The sequence below is a fragment of the Bos grunniens genome, chromosome X (genome assembly GCF_055505025.1).
Source record: "Bos grunniens cultivar Pamir isolate PY7600 chromosome X, Bosgru_T2T1.0, whole genome shotgun sequence".
NCBI lineage: Eukaryota > Metazoa > Chordata > Mammalia > Artiodactyla > Bovidae > Bos > Bos grunniens.
Genome location: NC_141194.1, coordinates 85,321,211 through 85,334,283, shown reverse-complemented (window position 1 = coordinate 85,334,283; position 13,073 = coordinate 85,321,211). Strand labels below are relative to the sequence as shown.

Below are 13,073 nucleotides of genomic sequence, written 5' to 3'. Positions count from 1 at the left end.
GCACAGGTCACAAAAGAGAGCTTCAGTGCCCTTTTAGGGATCATGGAAGAATTCATCGGAAAGCACTCTGGCCTTTCAAGCAGAAAGTGGCATCAGAGGCATCAGAGACATCAGAGGCAATTTAGAAAGAACCTAGATAGATGAGGTGGACATTTGTCACTTTTTTCTGGCCATCTAATATTGAAAGCCTTTCCTCTGTTTGGGACCCCTGACCTGGTCTGTTTTGTGCCTCTTGTACCTACCACTGTTGAGTCAAAACACAGGGCCTGGTAGCCAGTATTACTCCATTACACATTTATTGCTTAAATAACTGGGGTCAAACTCAGGTCTGACTCTAAAACACATGCTTTAAAAATTTATTATGAAAATTTTCATACAGACAGAAGTAGAATAGTATAATACTACTATATATAAAATAGGTAAACAACAAGGACCTGCTGCAATAGCATAGGGAACTATATTCAGTATCTTACCCTATAATGGAAGAGAATCTGTAAAAGAATGTATGTATGTACATGTAACTGATCATTTTGCTGTACTCTTGAAACTAACACAACATTGTAAATTACTCTTTGTTATTGTTGTTTAGTCACTCAGTCGTGTCGGACTCTTTTGCAACACCATGGACTGTAGCCTGCCAGGCTCCTCTGTTCATGGGATTTCCCATGCAAGAATTTACTGGAGTGGATTGCCATTTCCTTCTTCAGGGGATCATCCCAACCCAGGGATTGAACCTTCGTCTCCTGCACTGTAGGTGGATTCTTTATTGCTGAGTCACCTGGGAAGCTACTTTAATTTAAAAAAAATTGGAGAAAGAAAAAAAAATTAGAATAGTGTAAAATCCCTGTGTACTCATTACCAGATTCAATAGCTATCAAGATTATTTTCACGTTAGCTTTATTTATCTTTTTCTTTTTCTCTTTTCTTTAAGGCCTTGCCTTAATATTTGGAAGGAAATCCCAGGTGTTATATCATTTACCTCTACATACTTCATGACACATCTAAAAAAATTAGGGATATTTTCATATCCAGTGACAGTATTACCATTGCCCCTAACCAAACTAACAACAACTTTAAAACCATGCTCTTGAGCACTACAGGCTAGCTTCTCCATTCTGCTTTCCCAGCCTCCAGCAGGAAGCATTTCTCAGGCATCTGCTCTGTTCCTCCTTGAAGCTGGAATTACAGTTTGATGTGTATTGGGTACTCACAATGTGTCCTCTTAGGTAAGCAGGGGGCCTAACTGCCCTCTGTCTGTTTTCTCCAAGGTCACGCAGTCAGTTAGTAGCTGATGAATGAGACTCAAGCACAGCAGCTGGGTCTATACAGCCCCAAACACAGTTTGCAATGAGATGAAGCAAAGGGACCTCAGTCCTAGGGACAGTCCTGCATTGTTTCTGTTGAAATCCTGCCACTCAGCATCAAGCAAGTCCTTCGTCTGGAACAGTTTGATCATGACTGTTCAGGACTGCCTGATTGAGGGGCTCCGTGGGGCTCCTAGGGCTGTTCTACTTCATCTGATTGGAATGTGTCCGCCGCCTACAGCCAGGCCTGCCACAACCTGGAACTTCTCTCCTCTTCTTTCCCTGTTCTAGAGCTGATTCAGAGGAGGGCGGGGTGCTCATCTTTCTTCTCTTTCTAGGCTTTGACTTGCTTTCTGCCAAAGCAGAGGGCTCAGAGCACCACAGGTCAAGACAGTGCAAATTCGAGAAGCAGTAAAACTAGCTCCGCTGCTTTTCTGTTCTTGCTCCCTTCTTTTTTCAGACTTTACTTAGGTCACCAGGCTCTCCTGAGCTTGACCTCCATTTCTAATTCCTCAAACCTCTTCCACTCCCCTTAATCTCCCACCCAGATTTCCCAGATAAGTCTCTCAGAGCATTGCATTCCAAAATGAAAATTGACTAGTGCAGAGCAAGAATCCTGGCTCTGGGCCGGTAGAGGGTTGATCAGTCTGGTCCAACTGGGACAACAGGAATGAATCACTGAGTATTTAAGGGAGAAGGAATTCAGTGCAGGGAATTGGTTACCCAGCTGATGAGAGAGCTTCAGTGCCAAGCCAAGGACAATGAGGCTACCCAGAGATCAGCCACAGCAAGAAGCTCCTACACCAGAAGTGAGGGAGCTAGGTTGCTCGGTGGAAACTGGAGCCACAAGAGAGACACAGTCACTGTGGGGGACATCACATGAGGCAGAGAGGGAAGGAGAGAAATAGCCCAGCTTTGTTCTCCCTTCTGTTTTCCAAGTCCTACCAGTGCCTTCCATTGGCCAAACCCACCAGAACCTGGGAAACAGCCTTCAGGGGTCCACTCATCCCCCTCCCCTCTCTGTCCTCTCCTGCTACAATGTCAGCAGAGAAGGGAAGAGGAAGGGATGGATTGTGGGCAAACAGGCCTGGGAGCAGCAAGAAACTACTGATTGGTTATATACTCCTCCTTCCGCCCCCCACCTCCAACGTATTTGGATCTAACAGGGTCTATCTGGAAAAAGTGCTTTTACCCAAAGCCAACAAGAAAGTGGGTTGTAAGTTGGAGGGTGGGAGTGGAGCTTGAACCTGCTTCCTTGACTAGCTTCCTTGACCTGCAAGTCTTATCCAGATTCTAGCTGGTTCTCTTATTTCGCCTCCCCCTGCACGCACCCTTCTGCCCTCCTCCGCCCCACACACACTCAGAGTCCAACAAAGATAGGTCACTTTGCTTTCTGGCAACGTGTGACACATTTATTAGATCCTAGGACCATGTAAAACCAACCTTCTTGCTGGGAGGGTTTTGGCTTGGCAGCAAGGCTCTGAATTACAGTGCTGTCAGGCTGGTGAACCTGCTGGCATCGCAGTCCAGAAAACATACCTCCTGATTCTCCAGGTGTTCAGCGAGTTTGAAGGTGTAGGTGAAGGGAGATGCCTGGGGGGGCAAAAGAAAAGCACCGAACTACATGCTTTCCACACCTCTTTATCTCATTTTATCTTCACAGTCTCCCAAGGTAATTGCCCTTCTGCCTATTTTTTTTAAATAAGAAAAATTTAAACTTTGGAATAATTCTAGATTTACACAACAGTTGCAAGGATAACTCAGTTTCCCCCGATGTTAACACCTTACATAACCATCTCAGGTCTGTTTTTACAAATGAGAAAACGGGGGCTCAGAGAGGTTAAGTGATTTGTCCAAGGTCACAGAGCAAGGACACAGCAGAAGAAACAGACATAAATCCAGGTCGCTCTTATTGCCTTACCTCTTTGGGTTGAATTATTTGTTTCCATCTCATTAGGTGGGAAGTCACTCTCTGATCCCGGAGCCCTTCACTTCACCTTGGAGTTGACTTGCAAACTTTATCAGAAAGCACTTCTTCCACAGAGCCACAGAATGGTAGCACTAAAACGTATGTCTGAGGCTGTTTAATACAGGGAAGGCAAATAAACTTCATTTCAGTTGCCAAATTTAATTGAGCAGTAGAGGCTATTTGGGATCCGGCATTGAGAATGATTCTGTTTGCTCCTCAGGAACAAGTGCTGTGATTGATTATTGATGCCTGTCTTGAATGTTGATTAGAAGACTGGAGGAAGTCATGTGATGTACTAGCCACCCTTCAGCAAATCTCCTCATTTTACAGAGTGTCTGAGGTCAAGAGATGAGACAGTGTCTTTGCCTCATTAGTAGTGCAGCTCAGAACATAACCTAGGCTCCCGACTCAGACTCTTGGGTTCTTTCTGCTTTACAATGGACCCGCAGTAACAATAATAATAACTACCACTTGATGAGTGTCTGCTCATTGCCAGGCACAAAGCACCTTCCAATTTCCATTCCTTACCTTCAATCCTCACAACAACCCTGTGAGGGCGGTATGCTGCTGCTGCTGCTGCTGCTAAGTCATTTCAGTCGTGTCCGACTCTGGGCAACTCCATAGACAGCAACCCACCAGGCTCCTCTGTTTCTGGGATTCTCCAGGCAAGAATACTGGAGTGGGTTGCCATTTCCTTCTCCAATGCATGCATGAATGCTAAGTCGCTTCAGTTGTGTCCGACTCTGTGTGACCCCATGGACAGCAGCCCACCAGGCTCCTCTGTCCATGGAATTCTCTAGGCAAGAGTACTGGAGAAGAGTACTGGAGAAGCCGTTTCCTTCTCCAGTGAGGGCGGTATATTTATCTCCAATGTACCTAGACTTGGGGAAGTTAAAAAAACTTGCCTAAGGCCCACAGCAAGCAAGTACTAAAGCTGAAATTTAAACAGAGACCAGTCTGGCTCCAAAAGTGTAAAACCTGGGTTCCGACTTCCTACAGACACAAGGTTGCATTTGCCCTCACAACCTACAGCAGGTGGAGATGACCCTGGTCACATTGACTTGGTTAGCATTAAACTACACTAAAAAAAAACCCCATCATTTTTGTTCTTACTAATTTTCTAAGAACATTTGCTTGCAGGCCCTTAGCTAGATGGAACTGATTTGTTTGGGCTGTTTCATGTTAGATGTGTTAAAAATTGACATGTTAGGAGAGCTGACGTGAAAGGTGACCTGGTTCCCTTGCAAATAAATGATTAATATAACCTCATTGTGTGGCGAGACTGTATTACTGATTCTCTCGGGAGGCTTAGAAAAACAACAGGTCAGACAATAATATCCATGCTAGCATCAGATGATAGTGTGGGATGACCATGGATGAGTCAGGGGGTTCAGAAGATAATTAACAAAGAGGGAGCTCTATGGAGTCCAAAGAGAATTTAAAAAACGTTCCTTCTCTACCCTGACTATCTGAGATTATATAGCAAAGGCAATGAATAGGAGAGGGGGAAAAGGTGGATTCATTCAAGTGATTCGCTAAGACATTTTAAAGAAATTGACAGGGATCAAATTTCAAAGGGAATACATTCAATTCAACTGACGATGTTACAGCAACTCAACAGTGATTAGGGATAGATGACGTGTGGCTGTGGCCTACACACTTAGGGCAGCTATGACAATACTATACACCCAAGTTTTAGCAGGATAGTGGAGAATTTCTTCTCTATAGATATGGATACACGTTAGAAAAACGCTTCTGTGAAACAGTATTATGTGCCAATGTATATGTATCTTGTATGCCATATATTACTGTCAATGTCAGGCTAAATTTTCAAATAGCATGGAAGTCTCTGTAATAGCAAATACATCAATTATCCACCTACAGTCACTTCAGTGGCCAAAATTATTCTAAATATGAGGAGTCCCTTCCTAAAGACCCCATCGTGACCTTATTTTTTATGGCTCCGGGGTCTTTTCAAAATGTTTCATGCCCATGCCACACTGGTTGTTATAAATCTTGAATGTCATCTCTCTTGGCTCAGAGGTGTCACTCAAGAGTCCTCTACCCCATCTGACTCCTCCTCCAGGGTAATTTCTCACTGATCCTCCCTGTTCCAGCTCCATCTAAACCTGCCCTGTTCTGTTACTCAACATATGCTATTCTCTTCCCTTGGAATATACTTTCTTTTTCTGTCTGCCTGACAACTTCTACTTGTCCTTCAAGTTCTACCTCAGCTTTCTTCTTTGGGAAGGTTTCTCAGTACCCTCAGGAGTCTTCCCCGCCCTCTTGGATCTACCACTTTTATAATGTGTTCCATTAAGTGGCTGGAGTATGTTGCAGCTTTGCCCACTAGAATATGAGTCCCTTGAGAACAAGGACTGTTATTTATTTATTTATTTTTTCATGTCTGACTCTCCAGGATAGAAGGAGAGGTTCAGGGCTTGCATGTTGAATGAATTAATGAAAGTCCCAATTATCTTCAGAAGCTATTTCCAGGGCTTTCAAATTGGGTCTCCCTTTTCTGCCAAGAGGTGGTAAGAACTGGCCAGATGGATTTGATACTTAATGAGTTTCTACTCGGAGAAGGCAATGGCACCCCACTCCAATACTCTTGCCTGGAAAATCCCATGGGCGGAGGAGCCTGGTAGGCTGCAGTCCATGGGTTCTCGAAGAGTCAGACATGACTGAGTGACTTCACTTTCACTTTCATGCATTGGAGAAGGCAATGGCACCCCACTCCAGTGTTCTTGCCTGGAGAATCCCAGGGATGGGGGAGCCTGGTGGGCTGCCGTCTATGGGGTCACACAGAGTTGGACACGACTGAAGCGAATGGCACCCCACTCCAGTACTCTTGCCTGGATAATCCCATGGACAGAGGATCCTGGTGGGCTGCAGTCCATGGGGTCGCTGAGAGTCGGACATGACTGAGCGACTTCACTTTCCCTTTTCACTTTCATGCATTGGAGAAGGAAATGGCAACCCACTCCAGTGTTCTTGCCTGGAGAATCCCAGGGACGGGGGAGCCTGGTGGGCTGCGGTCTATGGGGTTGCACAGAGTCGGACACGACTGAAGTAACTTAGCAGCAGCAGCAGCAGAAGTGACTTAGCAGCAGCAGCAGCAGTTTCTATTAAGTACCAGGCATTGTGCTGAACATTTTACATGCACGATCTCATGTCTGAAAGAGATGTTTTTAATGTCCATCTGTACTTCACAAATGTTGTTGTTCAGTCACTAAGTCATGTCCCACTCTTTGCGACCCCATGGACTACAGCATGCCACACTTCGCAGTCCTTCATGATGAGGAAATGTAAATTCAGAGTAGTGACTTGCCCAGGGTCATGTTGCTGGGAAGTTGCAAAGCCATGATTTGAACCTAGGCTGTTGGTCTCCAGTGCCTTCTCTCCTTTTTGTGTATGGAGGGTGGGGCCTCTTCTGGGTAATACAGTGATGGTGACATAAGTCAAGCTTGTCTTTGATGTCTTCAGGCTTGTAAGGTGTCTCAGGGACTCTGTGCCACAGTGTTACCCACCCCTGCAGCCACTACTATGGGGCCTACCAGGTAGCCCATCCCATTGGGAGCTTTGTCCTTTGCAACTCCTCTGAGACTTTGACTTCTGGGCTGTGCTAAACTTTTCCAGAGCACATGTTTACATGTTAATGCAATCTTTAACCCAGGAGCAAGCGGCCCTTCTGTAAGCTGTGGGGGGGGGGGGGCGGGGGGCGGGCGGGCTCTGCTTATGGGGAGTGGGGGTACAGGTTGCTCTGGGCATCTCTTTCAACAGACATGTGGGGGCCCCTCCCACATTCTCAAGGTGCTTGGTGCCTACCTCGGAGGGCTGAGAGCTCTGGAGTCAGACCAACAGGTGTTTCAATCTGGCTTCACCATTCCAGGATGAATTGTGTCATTGGTCACAAATAACCTCATTGAGCCTCCCATTCCCCTTTTGTCACATGGATCTCATAATACTTCTCATCTCCTGGGGAGGTTGTGAGGATGACATGAGACAACACAGCAACTGTGTGTAGTACAAAATGTTGTTGTTGTTGTTTAGTCGCTCAGTTTTGTCTGACTCTTTGTGACCCTATGGGCGACCTCTGTAGCCCGCCAGGCTCCTCTGTCCATGGGATGCTACAGGCAAGAATACTGGAGTGGGTTGCCATTTCCTTCTCCAGGGGATCTTCCTGACCCAGGGATCGAACCCACACCTACTGTACTGTAGGCAGTTCTTTACCACTGAGCCACCAGGGAAGCCTGTAGTACAAAATAATCACTTGAAAAATGTGAAATCTTTCCTGAAATCTGTTTCTACTGGCTCCCCCACCCCCGCCCCTGCCATCTAGGTTTCCCTTCCCCCGTTGCTTCTTTCCTTGCCTCACCAACAGGTATCCTTTTGGAAACTCTTCCCTTCCTTTCCCAGTGGCTCCCTCTGGCATCCTCAACCTTTGGAACAACTAGCCGTCAGAGTTCCTGGGGCTGATCCCGTTTCTGGATATTCTCTCCTGCTGTCTTGAGTGCACGAGCTGATTTGAATTCAGAAAGCAGAGTTCATTCCTGCGAGGAGTGTCACCACAGTCCATCTTACATTCAAATGGTGAAGGCTGACTTGATGGCCCCACGTCGTTATCTGATGGGTGTTGAGAAGGCCTCCCCCCTCGGACCCAGGGACTTCCTTCTGGCCTGTGAGTAATGCCACTCTCTCTACCATCAGTGGACGATCCCTTTGAGTCCAACTGCCCTGGGTGGTCTGGGGGGGATGGCTGGGCCAGGTAGGGTTGCTTTGTGTATGTGAGTGCAGATTTTTTGATCAGAGCCTTTCCTGTCAGGGGGAGGGGAGGAAAAGGTTAGAGGGAGCTGACTCCCCAGGGAAGAGGAAAGCCAGGCAGGCAGGGGTGGGGCGTGGGGGTGTGGGGAATCAGCTGATAGAAGGCTGTGTCTCCGGCACAGTTTTGCCTAGGGTGGGCCCTGTGTATTGCAACAGATGTGAACTTTGGAATCACCAAGGTTGGGAAGCCAGGCCTCAGAGGGAGTGGTTGGAGGCTGAGCTCATCCTGAAATGATGTGGGCTTGAATTCCTGGAGGGCAGAGAGGAGGACCAGGGAGGAGGTCCTACTTTGGGGGTATCTAAAGACAGAAAGAGAGTCTTGGTGTCTTTCATCTCTACGTGTAAGTGACACCTGTGGATAGGTGGGTCGTAGTAGAAAATGCCCCCTGAAGGGTGGGGGTCTCCTTTTTCTGACTGCTAAGAGGAGACTTAGCTGAAGGACTGCCCCCTTTCCTTTGGAAAGGAAACAACTTCTGAGGGTGTGGCAGGGTTCACTGGGTGTTCCCCCTCAAGGGAGGTTACCCCCTAAGTGAGGGTGCTTGGCTGGTAGAGGGTAACTAGGTGTTCCTCACCCCACAGAAGAAGGAGCTCCAGTGCTCCTCCCTGTAGGCTTTTCACTTTGTCTCTTGACGTGCACCGCCATCTACCACAGCAGGTATGAACACAGCTTAAAAAGGAAGGTCAAAGATGTCCCCTCAACCCCCTTCAGTGGTTCTACCACACCCTGTGGACCCCACTGAAGGATGCCGATTCTGAAATTTTGTGGCCTTGACCGTAGGGACCAAGGGGCCAAATATTTGAAATCATCATAACCATAACAAACACCATTGGCTGACCATTTGGGATGCCTTACCAGGGGCTACTTTATATATAGGCCCTGAATGTGGGCTTGACCTGAGGGATAATGAGGTTTTCCCACTGCTTCACGCACACACACACACACACACACATGCACGCACACATGCATGCATGCACATGCCCACACAAACACACACACACAGAGTCAAGTTCCTCGAAAACATGTCCACAGTCCTGAGGCCACAGAGCACGTTAGAGACACATTCTCTGCCTGCAGTCAAAAGTCCTGTTTTTCCCAAGTCCTGCTGCTAGACCCGACTCGGTGCACACAGATACACATTCCCATATCCATCCTTCCCAAGCCCCAAAGCTCTGAAAACTGAGGGCCTTTTGTAAGTTTAAGGTAAATCCATTTGGCAGCCAAACCTGCGCTGGTATGAGGCTATTTATAGTCTTTTTCTATCACACCCTGTGTGAATATTCATGTGTTTTTGCTCCTGAAATATCAATGTACTTGATTGCTGGATGCTGTCTCAGACCCCACTGGAAGTGACATATAATATTCTGCTATAGGTCCCCTCTGGCTTTCTTAAAATTCAAAGCATTCCAAATTCCTTCTATTATAGAACGCACCCCACTGTCTTGTAATGATCTATTTAATGTCCCTAAACAACAACAACAACATTGGCCTGTGAACTTCTCCAGGACCCAGCACATGGTCCAACATGTGCTTTTAGGACTTAAGAATAAATGGCCTTTAGTGTTGAAGGAGATGCATTGTTGGGAAGTTCTTTCTTACATCTAACCTAAAGTATCTCATGCTGCCATTCATGTACTGCATGCCATTGATAGCAAGGAAGAAACAGCTGGTTAACGCCTTCATTTTTTTTTTTTCTCTTGGGACTAAATCGTCCTTCTAATCCTAATTCCTTTCACCTTTTCCCCTAGATCCTCTTTTCCAATCCCTTAATCATCTTCACGGCTATCTTCCAAAGCCTTTACAGGTTCTTTCATTCTGAAATTGTGGCCTAGCACTTAGGACTTGGCTGCAAAGAGCTCGGCCATTATATGTAATAGGTCTCCCGTTTCTATGGTGAACATTTCCAATCAGTTTCATTTGGCTGGTCTAAGAAGCTTTGCCTTTTAAAATACACTTACAGGGCAAACTCAAGGGGCCATGAATGATTTTCTCCCAAGTGTGCTGGTTGGTAAAAAGCAGGGAAAGCAGCGCAATCTCACCAGAAGAAACTGTAATTACAGAAAGTTGAAAGTAACAGGTGACATATGTAATAGGAACCTGCATGCAAAAAGCACTGTTGATAATTACAGTGACCTCAACCTGCCATTTTTTACCTTGGGAGAACCAGCCTTGCTGGTACAGTGCCTTTTCTCTAACAAGGTTGCTGAAGGCCATTTCCTACCACTTATTTCCCACTAAATGCAGGGAGTGAGCCTGACTTGGGCTGGGGTGATTGCAAAACCACTGGCTTAAGTTAAACTCCTCACTAATTAAGCCTGTTAGATTTCCTGTAACTCACGATTTTTCTTGGCAGAAGGAAAAACATTTGACTCAGAGGCAAAATGTATTGTATTAATAAGCAGGAAACAACAAAATACTACACATGGTAGCATTTTCAGAAGCAGATTCTGTCATCCACATTCTGTTGGAACAGCCATTATGATCTCTCCTAATAATGCAAAGTGGGTTTTTTGGGGGGGATGGTGGTAGAAACTACATACTATGAGGGGAGATTCAGAGAGAAATTTTTTGCCAGTCAAATTAGAAAAATCTATTCAGGTGTGCCCGTTGCTGCTCCCAACCATGAGTCAGAGCCTTTTGTGGGGTTTTGCATTTTTTAGGAGGCGCTGATGGATTTTTACATACAGGTCATTCTTTTTTAAAAGGTCACATTACAATGTGTCTATCCATTCTCATGTTGTTATACCTCAGGGAAGATGTAGGATGCCAAGTTGCAAAGGGAGATTGTAGAGAGGAATATTGAAATTGGATGACCAAGGGCTCTCCGACAGGGGCCTCAGCGGGGGAAGGGAGATCCTTCTGGGCCAGTAGGTGGCACCTTAAAAGCCAGATTAGCCTGGGGTGTGGGGAGAGGTGGCGGGGGGAGGGGAGGGGAGGAGCTGTCATGGGAATGCTTTTTCTACCTCCTCAAGATATTACCAGACCTGGCTGGCTCATCCCTGAGAATACTAGAGCTCCAGGGAGGAGAGGAGAACCTGCCTTCACTGCTAATGCCAGTGGCTAGAATTTTATCCAGAGTTTCGAGATATCTTGGACAAATGCATGTGATAGCCATTCTCTCTCTTTTAATGATTATAGTAAGCTGCCTTTTTCAGGAACATTGACTATGATGGAGGCTTGATGCCGAGTGCTTTATGTAAGATATCTCTTCTAATCCTCACAATAATCAATCCTTCAAAGATGATACTGTCATTACCTTCAATTTCCACAGGGGGAAACTGGCTCAGAGAGGTTAGGCAACTTGGGCAAGGTCACACAGCTTGTAAAGTGGCACAGCCAGAACTTAAACCCAGATCTGCTGGACACAAGATCTAGTCCTGAAGCATTCAGTCTAAGTCTGGCTCAGACGGTAAAGCGTCTGTCTGCAATGCAGGAGACTGGGGTTCGATTCCTGGGTTGGGAAGATCCCCTGGAGAAGGAAATGGCAGCCCACTCCAGTATTCTTGCCTGGAAAATCCATGGACTGTGGAGCCTGGTAGGCTACTGTCCATGGGGTTGCAAAGAGTCAGACATGACTGAGCGATTTCACTTTCACTTTCACTTCACTTGTAAAGCCAAATAGCCATCTCAATAAGCTCAACTGTCTCCACCCCCCACCCCCACCACCAAATAGCAGAATATTTGGGTTGCTTGATTTTGTGAGAATGTAATTTACAGCAACTGGCTTCCCAGGTGACTCAGTGGTAAAGAATCTGCCTGCCAAGCAGGAGACATGGGTTCGATCCCTGGGTCAGGAAGATCCCTTGGAGAAGGAAATGGCAACCCATTCCAGTATTCTTTTTTGGGAAATCCCATGGTCTGGTGGGCTACAGTCTCTGGAGTCGGAAAAGAGTCAGACACAACTTAGCAACTAAACAACAATGATTACAGCAACTGAAGGATGTTCACCTACTCTGAAAGACCTAGCTGACGGGCTTTCTATTGCTTTATCAGGAACTGGTTCTCCCCATCCTGCCACAACTCTCCTATTGGATAGCAACCACGAAGGGAAGGTTCTAGACTGATTCCTCTGCTTTCTATAGCCTGCACAGTGCCACACACATAGTACGTGCTCAATAAATATTGATCAATAAACAAATGTCTGGACATTCCCTTCAGTGGTTTCTGGGTTCTTCAAGATCCTTTGTTAATGCTAAGCAAACAGTTAGAACCTTCAAGATGTCTGTTGCCCTGATCTAACTGCTTGTACTGAGATGACTTTTTAGTATCATCTATGTACAGGAGCTGAATGTACTATTTGACACATGGATGATTGATTGTGTTTTTCCCTTTTCCTCCAAAACCTCTGGCACCGTGCAGACACAGCTTAGGTGATTAACCATGCAGCCAACTTCGCCAGACACTGATTCAGACAAGAAAGTGGGTGCCGTATTTTAACGATAGTTCCTAATTAATCCCGCTCCCCAGTTCTGGTCTGCTCAATGACTCCTTCTCAGATAGTGTTTGTGAGATGAAACAGGATAGGAAAAAAAAAAATACTTAAAAAGCATTCTTTTGGCCTGGGTGAAAAGAGCGCTGAAGATTTTCCCAGCTTATTACTTCTCAGCAAATGGAACTTCAAGCCAGATGCAGACCCATCCTGCTCAGCCTCATATAAACTTCTAACTTGGTCTGGAAGATAAAGTGGAAACATGCAGAATGGGAGAAGTAGAGTCAGCAGAAGCCAGTGTGCAGTGCACTCCATGTGATTCCCAGAATAGGAACAAAAACTATCATTTTCGGGTGGATTGCTGTGTGCCAGGCAGGCTACTAAACATCTTATAAGCATTCATTTCATTTCATCTCTCAAGGACACTGTGGAGGTAGGTACTATTATTATCGCCGTTTTTCCAAATGAACAAACTGCCGCTCAGAGAGTCTAAGTGAAGCTTCTCAAGTCGCCCAGAGTGGGGATGGAGGGGAACTGGGAGCTGAGGGA

The 13,073-nt window shown here is 46.1% G+C and overlaps 1 long non-coding RNA gene across 1 annotated transcript; it reads right to left on the bottom strand.

The window, feature by feature from the left end:
- Positions 1–342: 342 nt before the first annotated feature.
- LOC147340805 (uncharacterized) lies at positions 343–3,776 on the bottom strand. The gene is made up of 3 exons (XR_015158438.1): positions 3,226–3,776; positions 2,748–2,897; positions 343–789 (listed from the first exon to the last, which is right to left on the bottom strand). It is a non-coding gene; the product is annotated as an uncharacterized LOC147340805 (long non-coding RNA).
- Positions 3,777–13,073: the final 9,297 nt, after the last annotated feature.